This window comes from Marmota marmota, unplaced genomic scaffold (assembly GCF_001458135.2).
Source record: "Marmota marmota marmota unplaced genomic scaffold, marMar, whole genome shotgun sequence".
NCBI classification, from domain to species: Eukaryota; Metazoa; Chordata; class Mammalia; order Rodentia; family Sciuridae; genus Marmota; species Marmota marmota.
In genome coordinates, this window is record NW_026000026.1 from 70,954,033 (window position 1) to 70,969,227 (window position 15,195).

The following is a 15,195-nucleotide window of genomic DNA, read 5'->3' on the forward strand; positions in this document are numbered from 1 at the left end:
CAGGCCAGGGCCATTATCTGCAGGTTACATGGGAGCAAAGACCTATCCATTGCTTCATATGAATAAGGGGATCCATATTTTTGGTACCTACTGAAGCAGGCAGTCCCTGTGCCTACACCAGACTAGCCCAAGTCTTGCCTTTCTACCTAGCCTAGGCAACTATGACATAGTTTTTCTAGATCCTGAGGATGGAGGCCTGGAGACAGGAGGAGAAAAGCAGGGCTGGTGATAATGCCTGGGAAATATTCTTGTGCATTTCAATCTAGTGTTCAGGGGAAGGCCCCCAGGCTCCCCAGTCTTCCTGCCCAACAGCTGTGAGCCCCCAGGGCCACCACCCGGAAGCCAGCTGCCTCTTCATGGGGAATTCTTTGAAATTCTAGGCTTGGCCATCTGGGTATGCAAATATCTCCAGATTTGCTGAACCCACCAAGTGGCTGCAACCCAGGCAGAGCTGTGAGAACTACACTACCCCCAGATGGGGAAAGCTGCCTAGGGGCTGTTGGTGCCTGGAACACAGGGCTTTGCCTACTGATAAATTCTAGGGAGGGAGGTCATGGGAGCTCTTCAAGTCCTCTAGTTCCTAACCATGTAGGGGATTTGCAGGAAGCTCTGGACGGAAGAAAGTCCCTTGAGTAAGGAGGAAACTCTCCAGTCTAGTTTGGCTGAAGGGAAAAACTCTTTGACTTTCTACTATGCCAGACCCAGGCAATAGAACAGATGCTTAAGCATCTCACAGTAGGGCTTGCAGCTTGGCCCCCAAGCCTGCCCCTGGGGCTGATTATCTGGCTGCTGCAGGAGAAATGTAAGTTCTAGTGGGTGGGAAGTCAGGGTCAGGGTGGAAACTTACAGAGGAAGCCACGGAGAATGTGGCTGACGGGTTCCAGACCTGGAATAGCATAGGGCAGCATGTGTGTATGTGCACACATGCGTTATATGTATGAGTTCAGGAGCTTGTGAGAGAATTGTGAAGGTGGACATTCCTTAATGATTATGCATAAATCAGGTTAGTATTTAGGTTCTGAACCTAAGTCAGTAGTCTGAAGAACAGGAATCAGATCTGGGTTTAAACCACAGGCCCAAGGCTTTTCAGTTGTATGATCTTAAGCAAATCTTTTTTCTGTCTTTTTGATTTTTCTCATCTAGAAAATTGGTGCTTGGTCCATAAGCAATACTTTTTTGACTATTAGTGTTTGTGGGTTCTGGGAGGGTAGGCAGGCATGGATGGTGGAATATCTTTCCTGGATAAAGCCAGAGGTTTGTTCCTCTTGGAGCTGGACCAGCTTCTTGGACATCCAGGGACCTGGGATAGGCTCTGGGCCCTTTGGGGCCTACAACTCATATCCCCTAAGATCTGCAAAGTGTCTGCCTATGAATAGGGTAGTAGGCAAATGACATGCTTGGCTGGCATGTGTATAGCTGCCCATCCTGGTGAATAAAAGCTGGGAAGGAAGGTAGTGGGAGAATTCACCTCTAGGCATGGAGTTGGAGGTGCTGTGGAAGGAAACCAGATCTCCCCTGTTTCTCAGTCTTTCCTGAAGGGTTGAGGAGAGGGATAAGTTAGTGGTTGATTGTAGCACCCTGGAGTCAGCATCCTTGCTGTCCCCATCCTAGTTTAGGGACCCATTCCTCCTCACACACACATTAGTCAAGGATGCCCTCTGGGGGGAGGGGTCTTGGTTTAGTGGGCAGGAATTGGCATCCAGACACAGGTTAGGGAATTAACCAGAGTCACACAGCTAGGCAAAACTAAGGAATGTTGGGAGTCTAGCCCAGACCTTTAGGGGGAGCTCCCAGTTGCAAGACATTCCTGGAAACCCCTGGGTGGGCCCAGATCTAAACTGGAGGAAGTGAGGGCTACAAGTCCAGCTGTCCCTGCACTGGAACCACTCCAGGGTACACTGAAGGACTAATGATCTTGGCCCTGCTTCCATTCACATGCACTCCTGGGAATGGGGATTGGGGACATGCTGAGATCTGGGTCCAGCCAGTTCCTGCTTTAGATGTGGAATGGGGAAGGCCTTCCCAAGGACTCTCAGTTTCTCTTGTTGAAAATGAAGGAATTGTCAGAGGGACTGACTTTAATTTGATAAAGCCGAGGAACTTATTTTGGAGGCTCTGGTATTCTGAGTGGGTGACCCTTGTGGGAGAAATGCTGTATATTCCACAACCTTGTGGGAGTAGAAGGAAATTAGGCCAGTAGTATGCACTAGTTGAGTTGCACCTGGTGATAGATTGGGAGTGTTTCCCCACCAAGAGCCAGAGCCATGGCACTCTGCTGCTTGGGCAAACACTGCTGCCCTGGGGGAAGGGGGTCTGGGCTGGGTTGGCTGTATATTGGGAGAAGTGAAAATGTGGCCTGCTATGCCAGTGAGTGCAATAGCCTGAATTGTGTTTGTGACACTTGAGTTGCTTCCCAGGTATGTGTAATAGCAAAATTAGTTTTGCCACTGGGTTGAATCTGGTTTCCAGAGAGGAATGGACCAAACTGGAAGTGATGCCAAGTACCTGCAGCATTATGTAGGTATGACTTAGTAATTTATAGCCATATATAGTGTAACCCAAGACCCCCTATGTGTTGAGTGCTTACCATGTGCCTGGCCCTGTGCTAAACACTTCACTTGCATCATTCCTGTGAGAACCCTTGGGTTTAATGCTCTTTTGCCTATGCCCCAGTGCTTGTGCCATGTGAGGTTGAGGGGAACACAATTGTATTTGTGTTGGGTGTGAAAACTTTATCCTTATTTTAGTTACTGGGGTGCACCTCATAGCAGGAGGTGCCCCTGTTGTATATTACCCTTGGGCTCTTAATCCCATTGTGTTGTATAGTGTGAGACCCAGTCTGACAATGTTCTTTAAGACAGTGGCGATGTATAATATGGGTATGTGACTTTTTTGCTTTGTTGTGCAGGCAGAGTTGTGTGATTGAGACCACTAGTGGAGTGTTTGGCTTATTCTGTGTTCTGGTGATTTGGTGGGTGTCTTGTGATGGTGTGAGGCCCTGTTGTGTGGTGTACTGGTTGTGTTATAGCGTAACTGATTGTATGTTGAATCCTGTGTCATTATTACATACCTGTGACCCTGTTGTATGTCCCTGCAAACTAGGTGCTTGGTCCTGTTGTGTTGTGACTTCTATCAGAGACTTGTGTAACTGTGGTGAGTGTGACTCCTTTGTGATGTTGGTGGCCCAAGTGATATCTCCCTGTACAGATTGTGTCCGCAAGACCCTGCAGTGCCCTTTTGTGGTTCTCTTGTGTTTTTTGACCTAGGCCACGAGTGCCCCCACTCCTGCCGGCCACACCGCCCCTCCCCCGTGCTGTCCGCCCGCACCGTGCGGCGATCGATCGCCATTGATTGTCCCTGACGAGCTGCTCCACTTTCCAGCCAATGTCAGGAGGGGGGATCTCCGCCGCCCTGGCGGTGTCATTTCCACACACTCCCTGGGCTGCCGCCACAACGGGCGCCGCCAAGAGCCGGCCTGGATCGCCCGGAGCGCGGACTGGACCGCCCACATCCTGGGAGGAAGCCCCCGACGGCGCGGCCTGACCCTTCATTGCTGGCCTGGCCGCCCATTTCCCAGGATGGGTGGGTGGATGTTGTCCCCAAACGAGTTTGAGCTGTCTGGTCTGGGGTGGCTGCTCCCTATAGGTGCGCCTGCCTAAGTGACAGGGTGGGGGCCATGCCGCTTCCGGCTGACAGAGGCGCTGACAGAGGCGCCAGCGGGCCAGCGTAGCTGACCCAAACAGATGCTAATGATTTTCCGGGAGGCGCTGGTTATCTCTGGCCTCAGCCGGCCGGTGTGCGAGACCTGGGCCCAGCCAGACCTTCTCATCCTCCCTCTCATTCCAGTGACCCCCACTAAATGACCAGTTGGTCCCAAGTGTACCGTGAAGGTCGCAGGCTGCCTCGGTGTCTCCAGAATTGTGACTACGTGGAAATATTTGCTTCTTGTCCACTCTGGATGCTACTGTCTTCTCTTCTGAATGTCTTTCCAAAGAACCTCCACCATCATATACACACCCAAGCATGGGAAACTGAGGTCCGAAGAAGTGTGCTGCCTGAGGTCACGCGGCCCCATCCCTTGCTCAGTTGAGTGGGTCACTCACTCTCTGAAAACCATCCTGTCGGGGACCAGCAACCCCTCCCCTCAACACCCTCCACCCCCCCACACACAGGGGACGGAGCCAGTTTCCAGACTCCCCGGTGGAAGTGCTGACGTGGCTCTGGGCAGCTGTCTGGGGCCGGGAAGCGGGGCAGATGTCACGCAGCCCAGGGGAGGAGGCGGCTCCGCGGGGAAGGCGGGGAGGGTGGGCAGGGCCTCTGGCCAGGCGAGACTGCCTCCTCCCCCTCGGACCTGGCTCACTTCTGTCTGGAGCTGGGGCACAGCCACTGGGCTAGGCTGACACGCCTCCAAGACTAGCTGCAGCTCCTCTGTGTGGCTACTGGCAAGTGCTGCAGCCTCTCTGAGTCTTTCTGCTAGAGAATAACAGCACCTGCTTTGAATGGGTATGATCCTCAAGTGAAAGCAGAGGTGTGTGAAGGCCGGGCCCAGTGCCAGGCACATTGTTCCTGTTCAATAAATGTCAGCTATTGTTATTGTTGTCTTTGCAAGTGGGAACTTGGTGTGTCCAAAGGCAAAACTGAGTCCTGAGAGTGCCAACCATCTTCAGAGGTCATTACAGCCAGTCTGCTGCCTCACTGCCCCTGGCTTTCTACAATTCTCATGCCTATCTAGCTTTGTGCCTTCTTACTGCAGTGTCAGCCCCTCTTGGCTCTGCCTGCTGCCAAGCTGCCCCTCTCCCCGCCTCTTATCCGTGTGGTTCCCTCCTATCTGGCGGCCACATTGGGTCCCTGGAGCAACACAGCCCCCCTGGGAACAGCAATCGATGGGGCGGAACAGCCTCCCTGACAGATGGACCCACGGAGGCTGGGCTGCTTCAGCAGAGCTCCCTAGGAAACCAGAGACAGGAGCTGAGCCACCATGGCTGCCTCCTAAATAGAAATGGGAGGGGGTGGAGGAAGGAGGAGAGGGAGGAGGCCTGAGCTTCCAACCAGCCATCTCTAGGCTGGGGCAGCCCTTTGGGGGTGGGCTTGAAGCAGGGCAACCTTCACCCTTTTCCAAAGGCCCAGAATCCTTGGTGCAGGGAGGGCTTTGTAGGGTTTGCCTGGAAGTCTGATGTGTGAATCCCCCTCCATTTGCAAATGAAATGCTTTACCAGGTCCATACTTTTTCTTATATATCCAGAGGCTGGCATGTGGGTAGATAGGCAGGCTGGCAACTTACCACATTTCTAAGGCCACAAGGGGTCTTTGAAGCCAGAGTGGCAGAATTAGGCCTTCTCTGCCTGTAGAAGGTGAGAGATGATGAACCTTGGCCCCTTTATGGAAGAAGTGGATGGCCGGGGGTGGGTGAGGGTGGGTAGGTGGAGGATACCTCCTATTTCCATCCAGGCTCCCAGATTAGTCATGGAAGTTCCTCCCAGGGTTTAACCCAGGTCTTGAAACCTCAGCACTACTGACACTTTGAGCCATAGGACATTTTATTCTTTGTCCTATACATTGTAGTATGTTTAATACCTCCAGTCTCTAACCATTAGATGCCTGTAGCAGCAGTGTGATAGAAAATGTTTCCAGATATTGCCAGATATCCTCTGGGAGATTCTGTAGTTCAGGACCAACCCTCTGGAGGAGATAACCAGGACCCCATGGGGATGCCAAAGATCTGCAGTAGCAGGGGAGGGATCTTCTAAAATAGCTTTGTCCCCAGCTATCTCGAGTCCAGAAGTGTGGGAAATATCTCATACCCCTGACTCTAACTGCCAGGTTGGAGCATACCATGCTTGCTTGAGATGGCAGGGCTGTTGGCGTCACTGCTCAGCTGTGCCAGGCTTGATGCCAACATCTCACTGCTGAGACTACGAGTCATGGAAGTGGGGGGGGGTAGACGAGGTCATTGGGCTACTTGCTACCCAGGTGGCCTTCTGTTCAGCCATCTTGAGTTGGGCCACCAGCATGGATGATTAGCCGCCTCCCTTCCCCTGATGCCCTGCCAATGTCTGCTGCCTCCCTCTAGGTCACCGCTGGGGTGGGGATGGGGCTGACAGGACTCATATCCAGTGGAGGCTATTGCTATAATGTGGGTTGGATAAAAGGTACTAAGTATCCTAATCTGCAGCCCTTGAACCAGAGGACTGGGGAGGGGACTCCTTTGAGTCATTCTCTTTTTCCCACCCAGGCAGGCAGGCAGGGAAGGGAAAGCTCTCTGGTGTACAGTGTTACTGCTGTGAAGTCCCTACTTCTGTCTAACCTACTTCCTTCTTCCTAAAGCATCAGCCCTGTCCTGGCCTGCATGCTCTGCCCTAGCAAAAACAGTGCCCAACATTGAGGCCAGGGTGTGCCCTCATTCCTGGGGAAGAGAATTCTCACCCATGGGGAAATCTCAATCAGAATACAGGTCAACCATTGCCTGGGTGGATGGACAAATGAGGATGCCTAAGTGGACAAGGCTGGGGAGATAGGATTGGTGCCATATCATACCACCCACTGATCCCAGTACCAGCCTAGGGGTCCCAGGGTAAGGAGGAGGGAGTGGCTGGGGAGGTGGGCAGTGGCTTTGTAACCAGAGATGGGCTTGGCGGGCTAAAGCACCGCTTGGGGCTAAGGTTTAAAATAGCGCCTCAGCCTGGCCAGGATCGTGTTCGGGTCACCCACAAGGCAGCATGGCTACCACCATCCAGCTCAGGTTTCTCCCCTTTTCTGATGATTTGGCAGTGGAGGAGGGGGCTACTCTGGTCTCTGGAAGGGGGTTCAGGCACTGCCACTACAGATTCCTGACCATGCACTGGCCTCCCATACGCAGCCCCACCACAAGACACAAAACTTGTTCCAACCATATTCTGATGGCCTCCCTCCACAGTAAACATTTAGCACCAACTGGGGGCCAGACACTGGGCAGGGCATGGGAATGGGTAAGGTCTTATCCCTGTCTTGGGCCCCAGGAATGCAAGAAGGGGTGGGTGATCAATATGCATCAGGGATCCTGTCCCAAGGACCCATGTTTCATTTATGTCCCAGCCTCACCCTGAAAATTCTAGTCCTGAGGAAAGCAAGAGGAAGAAACGCACCCACAGGCTACAGCAAGAGAGAAAGTTTAGACCTCAGGTAAGCCTTCTACCTGAGAACAGGAAGGTAGCTACAATGAGGAGGAGAAAATGTCTTCAAAAGCTAGCAATCATCCTAGAGCTTAACCTGGGAGGTTCATAGCCTGTTTCCCCTGTAGGGAGTGACCCAAGAGAATGATCTGGTACCCTCCAGCCTCTCATGCCCAGGCAAAGGCCTGCCAGTTTATTCCAGTAACTCTGTGTCCACATAGGGTGCCCATTTCCTCAGGCTAACCCAAAGAATAGGGAGATAGGTCAGGGGTATTAAGAGGGAGTCCCTTTAGTTTTTCAAGGGAGGGAGATAGTTATCACCCTGCCACTCCCCATTATGCTGTTGGAAAGTAGGAGAAAATTAGTTCCAACAATAAAAGCTTTATCTACAACAGTCCCTTCTGCTCCACTCTCCCTTACTAGTTTCTGAGTCCCTGGATAGTGGCCCCTGGGACCTGGCAGGTGGGGGTTCTCCCTGCCTTTCCCTTCTTCCTCAGTTTTGGATCACCGTGGGGGAGGGCCAGGTCAGTTTAGGACCACATGCCTTCTAGATGGAGCAATGGCCAGTCCTCCTGACAGAGCTCACATTTATCTAAAAAATCATCTTGTATATCTTAATGATTTCTCAACAGCCCTGATTGAAGCATGCCTAATTTAGTCATGCCGTAAGTAACTTTTTATATTTCCTTAGGGAATCATTTCACTTATGAATCTTTTCTGAATCTGCAATCTCGATTAAAAGTTGATGTTGTTTTTTTCTGTCTCCTCTGCTTCTGAGATGCCTCCCTAGTGAAAAGGGTGGCAGCAGCATCAATCCTCCCTCATTGGCCTGTCTGAAGAATTCTTCCTGGGGTGGGGGGAGCAGCTAAGCCTCCCTGGCAATAGCATATGGAGGATGTAAGCTGGGGAAGGGGCTCCCAGAGAGGCGGCACAGTAGGGGACATTGATAGTCTCTTGCTCATACAACCCCCCATCTCCCTACTCCTATATGGGGCCCCGAGCAGTATTATACTGGGGAGAGGGCTTGTCCAGCCCCTCCAGCCATTAGGGTGTCTCCTCACCTATTGCTTAAGAATTTGAGAAGGGGATGGGCTGAACCCCTTCAAGGATTCAGCTCACAAGTACAAAACTGGTCCAAATCCAGGTCATCTTCCTATATAGCTGCCATAGTCTGGGTAAATTACTTCCCTTTTTTTTTTTCCCCTTATTAGCAAAATAGGAATGAGTTGCTAAACAGATTACCTACCAAGTAGGTAAATTGTTTTAATATAACTCCTCCACGAAGGCAGCCTTTGTTGTCCCCCCTCACCCTCAGGACCCCAGCACCAGGAAACAGGTTAGAAAGATGTTGAGGATACTCTCCCAGTTCTGAGCAGTGTCTATTTCTCACCCCATTCATTATCTAGTCCTGGTGACACCCCAGGTGGAGTGGGTGGGACAAGCATAATTATCTGCTGAGACTTGAGTCTTGCCCAGGGGTTCCCCCAGAGGGCCCCCACCCATCCCAATGTCTGGCTCTTTCCTATGAGAAACAAAGATCAGGGATACAGCACAAGACAGGAGGGCAAATTAGATTGAGAAGCTCTCAGAATTTAGAGGGAAGGGCCATTCCCTTTGAAATGCCCCCCCCCTCCTACTTTTGATAGTTGGGGGAAGGACTTGCCCAGGTGCTGAGACCTCTGGCTCTGACCTCTGACTTTTGACTTCTGGTGTGGGGGGTACTCAGGCCAGAGTCATGGAGGGGGGTGGAGCCCAGGGGACGAAGTGGCGGCTCTGGGAGTTAACGATTTACGAGGGGCCCCTTCCTGAGGCCTCCCTCCTCCCTGGCCCAAGGGGCAACCCGTGACTGCCCAGGCGGCTAGACACAGAACCAGTCCCACCAGTTCAAAGAGCAGTTCATCCTGGGGCCCACCCCTTGCTCTTCCTGAGCACCCCATCTTGTAGAGTCTAAAGAGGAAGGCAGAGGAGGGGTTGGTGGACTGGGTGTTTGGGGCCCCTACTCTGGTCCATTTTTGGAAATCCTTGTGGGAAGAGCATTTACAACCGTGCTCCAGCCCCTGGGGCCAGGTAGCTGAGAGGCAGCAGAGCTTCAGCAGGCCTCCCCCATACTTCACCCCATCCTGCAGGCCTTAGGCAAAGCACTTTCAGGCCAGGCTGGCTTCTCACTCACTGCCTAAGCATCCTCCCGCAGGTCTAGGACCTTCAGATTTGAAACATGCCCTCTCCTTCCCCCAAGGCCTCCTCTTCAGTTACCTTCTCTCCCTTCAGCAATGTTTGCCTTTCCCTCTTCATGATGAGGGGGGTGGGGTGGGGCTTGAGCTACAGCTTTGGCCTCTGGGAGCACTCAGTCCCATTCCCACAGCACAGGCAGCCGAACCATGATTTTGCCTAGAGAAGCCAAGGGTTACTGTCAGGGGCATGATACCCTGCCAGATTGTCCTTACTCCCTCTCCCCCCTGTACATACTGTGTTCCTTGTTCCTGGCAGACGATGTGAAGCTATATCTATGGTTGTCTATGGCATGCATGTAACTGGTTGGGCATGGGAAAGTGTATGTACAACGAGCGGAGTATGATTTCTGCTCTTTCCCAGACTTTGTGTGTTGGGGCTGGAGTCCCTCTTTTGCCCCACTCCCTTCCCTTCTGTTTACATAAGGTCAAGGCCAGGCATGAGCCATCAAACTGATTGCTCAGAAATGGGCAAGTCTGGACCCCTTGGGAGACAGACCTATGAGGGTTTTTTTTTTTTTTTAATTATTGTTGTTTTGTTTTCTGGTACTGAGGATTGAACTCAGGGGTGCTTAACCACTGAGCCACATTCCCAGCCCTTTTTTATATTTTATTTAGAGACAGGGTCTCACTGAGTTGCTAAGTTCCTCACCAAGTTGCTGAGGCTGGCTTTGAACTCCCAATCCTCCTGTCTCAGGCTCCTGAGCTGCTGGGATTGCAGGTGTGCACCACCACACCAGCTCTGACCTATGAGCTTTTTGAATATTCCTTTTAGTTTCACAGCTCTCTTGCCCCTTCAAAAATCATGGGGTCAATGGTGAGGGAAACCTGAGGTCCAGTGGTTGCTGTGAAGGCTGAGACCCCAAAGTTCTGGGCAGTTAAGCCCCTCCCTGCTTCTGCCCATATTGGAATTTTGACTGAGATCACTGTCCACTATGACCCCATTGAAGACTATCCTGTACCCTGTCCTAGCAGGCAGGGATGCCAACACCCTTGCTTCCATCCTTGAGACTGTAACTCTTAAGACTCCTCTCTGCAGCATTTCTGGTCACTGGATGTTTAATCAGTCCTGGCCACTAGCTGATACATGGCAGTTGTAGAAAATGCCTCAGACAAGGCATAGATTGAAATCCTGGTTTTGCTACATTGTAACATTGAACAGGTGATGCAGCCTGAGGATTAAATAAGTATGTGCACAGAAAGCAATTAATATGGTGCCCAACACATAGTAAGTGCTTAGAAAGAGGTAGGCTATAATTGTTATTATCTGACCTACCTAGAGCCAGGCTTCAGGTCTAGGGCAGTTTGGTAGCCTCAAAGAATTTTTATGGGTTGTGGTAGTGGAGAACAGGGAGATAGAGGAGCAAATATAAGCTTTTGGGGGGTTGGGATATATCCCAGTGGTAGAGGATTTGTGTAGCATGTATGAAGCCCTGAGTTCAATACCCAGTGCCATACACACACACAAAAGCTATTTTAGCCAGGTGGGGTGGCACCCATCTGTAATCCCAGTGACTCTTGGAGGCAGAGATAGGATTACAAGTTCCAGGTCAGCCTTAGGCAATTTAGTTAGACCCTATCTCAAAATAAAAAGGACTAGGGATGTAGGTCAATGGTAGAGTGCCTGTGGGTTCAATTCTCAGAACCAAAACAAAAATTTCTCTGCAGTATGGTCACTGTGGCCATAGGAGGGGACAAGGGGCCCAAAGCAGGCCACAGAGTACAGCTATGCAGTGCATGCACTTCAAAAAGGCACCTAGCAAAGGTAGCTAGGAAGGCTAAAGGGCAGTCCATGGGCCTCTTGCATAGGTTTCTATATATGCTCTAAGTGGATGACTTTTTCTAATTTGTACAAATGCTACTGGTGGCCATGTAGGCATGGCCCAAACTCAGGCTGGAATTGACACAAAAAGCTCCCAGTGGAAGTGATATGCTATTGGTCTTCAATGGAGTTTATGGGGTGAGCTCTTCTAGGCAGAGGGATGAGCACATGTAAAGTCCTGGAAATCTGCAAGAGGGCCTTGGAGTGTCTGAGAGGACTGCTGATATTAAGTGGTGTTGGTCAGCAGAGACCTGGAATTGAAAGGAGAAGAGGGCTGGTTTGGGAAGGGTGGCCATGGTGTCTGAAAGGAATAATTTGGGAGTAAGGGGCTTGAGCTGATTCTGTGCGCTCTGGGAAGGCACTACAGGATTTGATTCAGGTGAACTCCTGGTCAGATCTATATGGGAGAAACCTCAGGAGCACAGCAAATCTCAGGGTTAGAAAACAACATCAGTGCAGTCTCACTTTTTTCCTCATCTGAAAAATGGAGATGATATAAGAAGTTAATGAGATAATATACCTTAACTGTTTAGCACAATGACCTACTGAGGTAGGGTAAGGCTTTATAAATGCCAGACATGAATTTTATCAGCAGGATTCAAGAGAGCACCATCAAGCTGGGAGGTAGCTCAGTGGTAGGGTGCTTGGGGCAAGGCCCTATATTCCATGCCCAGCACTGCAAAAGAGAACAAGAAGGAAGCACAACACCAGCACTCCTCCCTAGAAGACAGGGCAGCTGGGTACAAGGACTCTTGCTCCCCATAGGTGCTGGAGACTTGAGGAACTGGCATCCTGACTTGAAGTTTGAATGATTACTTGAAAGAAGTCAGCAGAGAGCCAAGTGTGGATGGCCCAGGCCTTTAATCCCATCGACTCAGGAGGCTGAGGCAGGAGGATTGCCAGTTCCAAGCTAACCTCAGCCACTTAGCAAGACCCTGTCTCAAAATAAAAAGTAAAAAAAGGACTGGGGATGTGGCTCAGGTTGAATGCACCTGGATTCAATCCACAGTACCAAAAAATAAAAACACCTCAGCAGAAAGTTTAATAACAATGTGAGACAAGCATTCCTTTTTGGAGGTAGAAGAGGCGTAGCAAGTCAGAGTGACTTCTCTTCTTGGGGAAAGAGGATAAGGTGAGAATGGTTTCCACAAGGGCAAAAGCCCCTACCTCATCCTTCCTGAGTGTCCTCTGCTTGTCTCAACGTCCATAATGGAGAGTTCTATGTGGATGGCTTGCACTTGACATTTCCTGTCATAGTACATTTTCCATATTCTGGCCCTGTCCTCCCTTGTTCCCATCTGGGTTGGACGGGTAAGGGTCGGGGTCTCCACAGTTCTTGAGTTCCAGGAGAAGGAAAAGGCTACAAGATTCACCCTCTGATCTGGGACAGGTAATTGTCATCATCGCTTCCCTGAGGAAACCATCACCATTGGGATCACCTGGTCTTCTTCCACTGTAGCCTGTAGACCTTCACCTTTGTAGTTGGGTGGAGGTGGGAATAAGGATCTCAAAAAATGGATAATGTACTCCTCTATCGTGATGTATGTAAGAAATAATTAAAAAATAAATTTTTAAAAAAGGATAATTAATAATAATTCCCTAATGGGGTAACTGTCTACCATCCTCCCATGGATCCTGGCATTAAGCTTTTTTTCAGGTGTACAGAATCAGGTTCTGCACTTTATATCAGGTTTCATGGGTTTGTAGGTTAGTTTCACTTTTTGGGTCCTAACTCGGAGGCCTGCTTTTAACTCCCAGGAAACAGGTCCTTCCTCACAGTTTGTGCCTCTGCTTTCCCTGAAATGGTAGATGGGAGTGGATTAATTGCTAGGCCATCCTAGAGCATCTAGATCTGTGATTCTGCTTCATTTTTCCTGTATGCTCAGTGACAAACAGTGCCTACCCTCTCAAGGTGAGGCCCAGAATATCTTTAAGCAGGTTAGGGGTGAACATTCAGGGGTATACACTGTCTTAAAATTGTATTTCCAAACCAAGAACCTTATTTTTACTCACATGGTATGTTTACTTGGGGTATCTTTGAAGAAGCCTTCTGGAGAGGTGGAGAGAGGCTAAATGCCTCACCCAAGGGAGATATATATATATATTTTTTGGGGGGAGGGGTGGTACTTGGAATTGAACTCAGTGGTGCTCTACTACTTAGCCAGCCTTTATTTTATTTTGACACAGGGTCTCCCTAAATTGCTGAGGTTGGCCTTGAACTTTTGATCCACCTGCCTCAGCCTCCCCAGTGGCTGGGATCACAAGCCCACCACACCCAGCAAGAAGTCATTCTTTGACACAATAGTTAAAGAAGAACATTTCAGCATTTGTCCAAGGAAGGAACTGGCTGGGAGGGCGGTATCCCTGATTACTGGGAAGAGTCACTCCTTGTGGCCTGGGATGTCAGAGTGGGAGAGGCAAACATTCCAGAGGAGTTCTGCCCTTTTACACCACCCTCACCCCCAACTGGTTTGAGCTTCAAATCCACACTTAGAAGGCTTAGAGGTGGCTGTGGGCCGTTACTCCAGGGGGACACTGACCATGGCCTTTGCCCTGGCTGGGAAACTGCCACACAGCACAAAAGGAGAGAGGAAGCTGCAAGGTGGGAGCAGGTTTCGCTTCTCCGAGGGAGGCCTGTGGCTGAGGCATCCTGGCTGCAGTTAACTTCCTGTTATCTGGACCCCAATCAAGCTCATTTTTTTAAATTTTTATTTTTTAGTTTTCGGCGGACACAACATCTTTGTATGTGGTGCTGAGGATCGAACCTGGGCCGCACGCATGCCAGGCGAGCGCACTACCACTTGAGCCACATCCCCAGCCCCTCAAACTGTAACTTTTAACCAGAAGGAGGCCAACTTCTCCAATGCATTGGCCACCCCACCCCCACCAATCCTGAGAATTGAGAACTTCCAGTTTGGGATTAGGAAGAAGTCAGGGCCTTGCTCTATAGGTCCCTGAGAAGACATCCTGCAGCTGTAGGATTAGCCCAAACCGGGCAGATGAGGGGTGGTGAGGGTACTGGAATAAGGACGAGGATATACCCACTCAAATCTATGTTTTGGGTGGACGTTTATTCTGCCAGAGCTGGGGTTTCGTTCTTTCAACCAGTATCTATTGAGCCCAGCTGTGTTCCCTGCGCTGTTTCATGCTCAGAGTTCGTAGGCTCTTGAGTCTCAAGCCATTACAGTGTCGTCACCTTAACCCCAGGGCTCAGTAGGTTGGGCTGGCACCTGCCTCCCAAGAAACAAAATGTCCTTTCTCAGATCAGTTTCCTCACCTGTGAAATGGGAACAAAAATTCCGCCCCTTTTCTCCCAGTGGACCTAGTGTCTATTGAATTACAGGAAGGCGCTCTGGGAAGGGTACGGTCTTTGAACACGCGCCTGGGTTCCACAGCCCTGAGCCAAAAGTCCCCAGCCCAACGCACACCTAGTAGGGGAGGAGGTGCTGTCTAACTCTCTCGATCCTTGTAGCTTCTTCCCCCGCTTACCAGGGGGCAGAGGACCGCGGGTTTTCTCGGAAGGTGCGTTTCCAGGCCCAGGCATCACAAAAGGGAGAGGCTTTTTTTTTTTTTTTTGTAAAGTTGCGCGGAAAAAGGGTGAAGCAGGGAGCGCGGGGAAGCTGAACCTGGGCGGACCTCGGCACGGCGCAGGGAGCTCCAGGCGCAGAGGCTGCGGCTCCAGCTCGGAGCCTGCGGCGTCCAAGTGGCCAGAGCTGCGCTGGGAGGGAGGCGGCAGGAGGAGGGAGGGGAGCCGAGGTGGAGGGGGGGGAGGGAGCGGCTAGTCCGGTCCAGGTTTTGCCGGCAGCCCCCGGGCAGCGTTCAGAGCTCCAGCCCGGGCGGGCGCGCGGCGGCGGCGGCGGCGGCAGAGGCGGCGAAGCCTGAGCGGGGATGTAGAGGCGGCGGCACTGGCGGCAGCAGAGGCGGCGGTGGCGGCGAAAGCAGGCGTTTGAGCTGAGCAAGAAGAGCAGCGAAGCCTCATAACCCAATAGCCCTACCC

At 51.1% G+C, this 15,195-nt stretch overlaps 1 protein-coding gene and 1 long non-coding RNA gene across 3 annotated transcripts in view; one reads left to right on the plus strand and one right to left on the minus strand.

Annotated features, from left to right (window-relative positions):
• Positions 1-14,250: 14,250 nt before the first annotated feature.
• On the minus strand, positions 14,251-15,189 carry LOC125619100. 2 transcript variants are annotated; one of them, XR_007350589.1, is made up of 2 exons: positions 14,688-15,189; positions 14,251-14,428 (listed from the first exon to the last, which is right to left on the minus strand). It is a non-coding gene; the product is annotated as an uncharacterized LOC125619100 (long non-coding RNA). The 2 variants fall into 2 exon arrangements; XR_007350590.1 differs by having other exon boundaries at positions 14,627-15,189.
• Positions 14,702-15,195, plus strand: part of Cxxc5 (CXXC finger protein 5) — a 33,501-nt gene continuing 33,007 nt past the window's right edge. The window contains exon 1 of the mRNA XM_048811641.1: positions 14,702-14,720. The gene's annotated coding sequence lies outside the window, so the exon portion shown is untranslated. The remainder of the gene's footprint in view (positions 14,721-15,195) is intronic.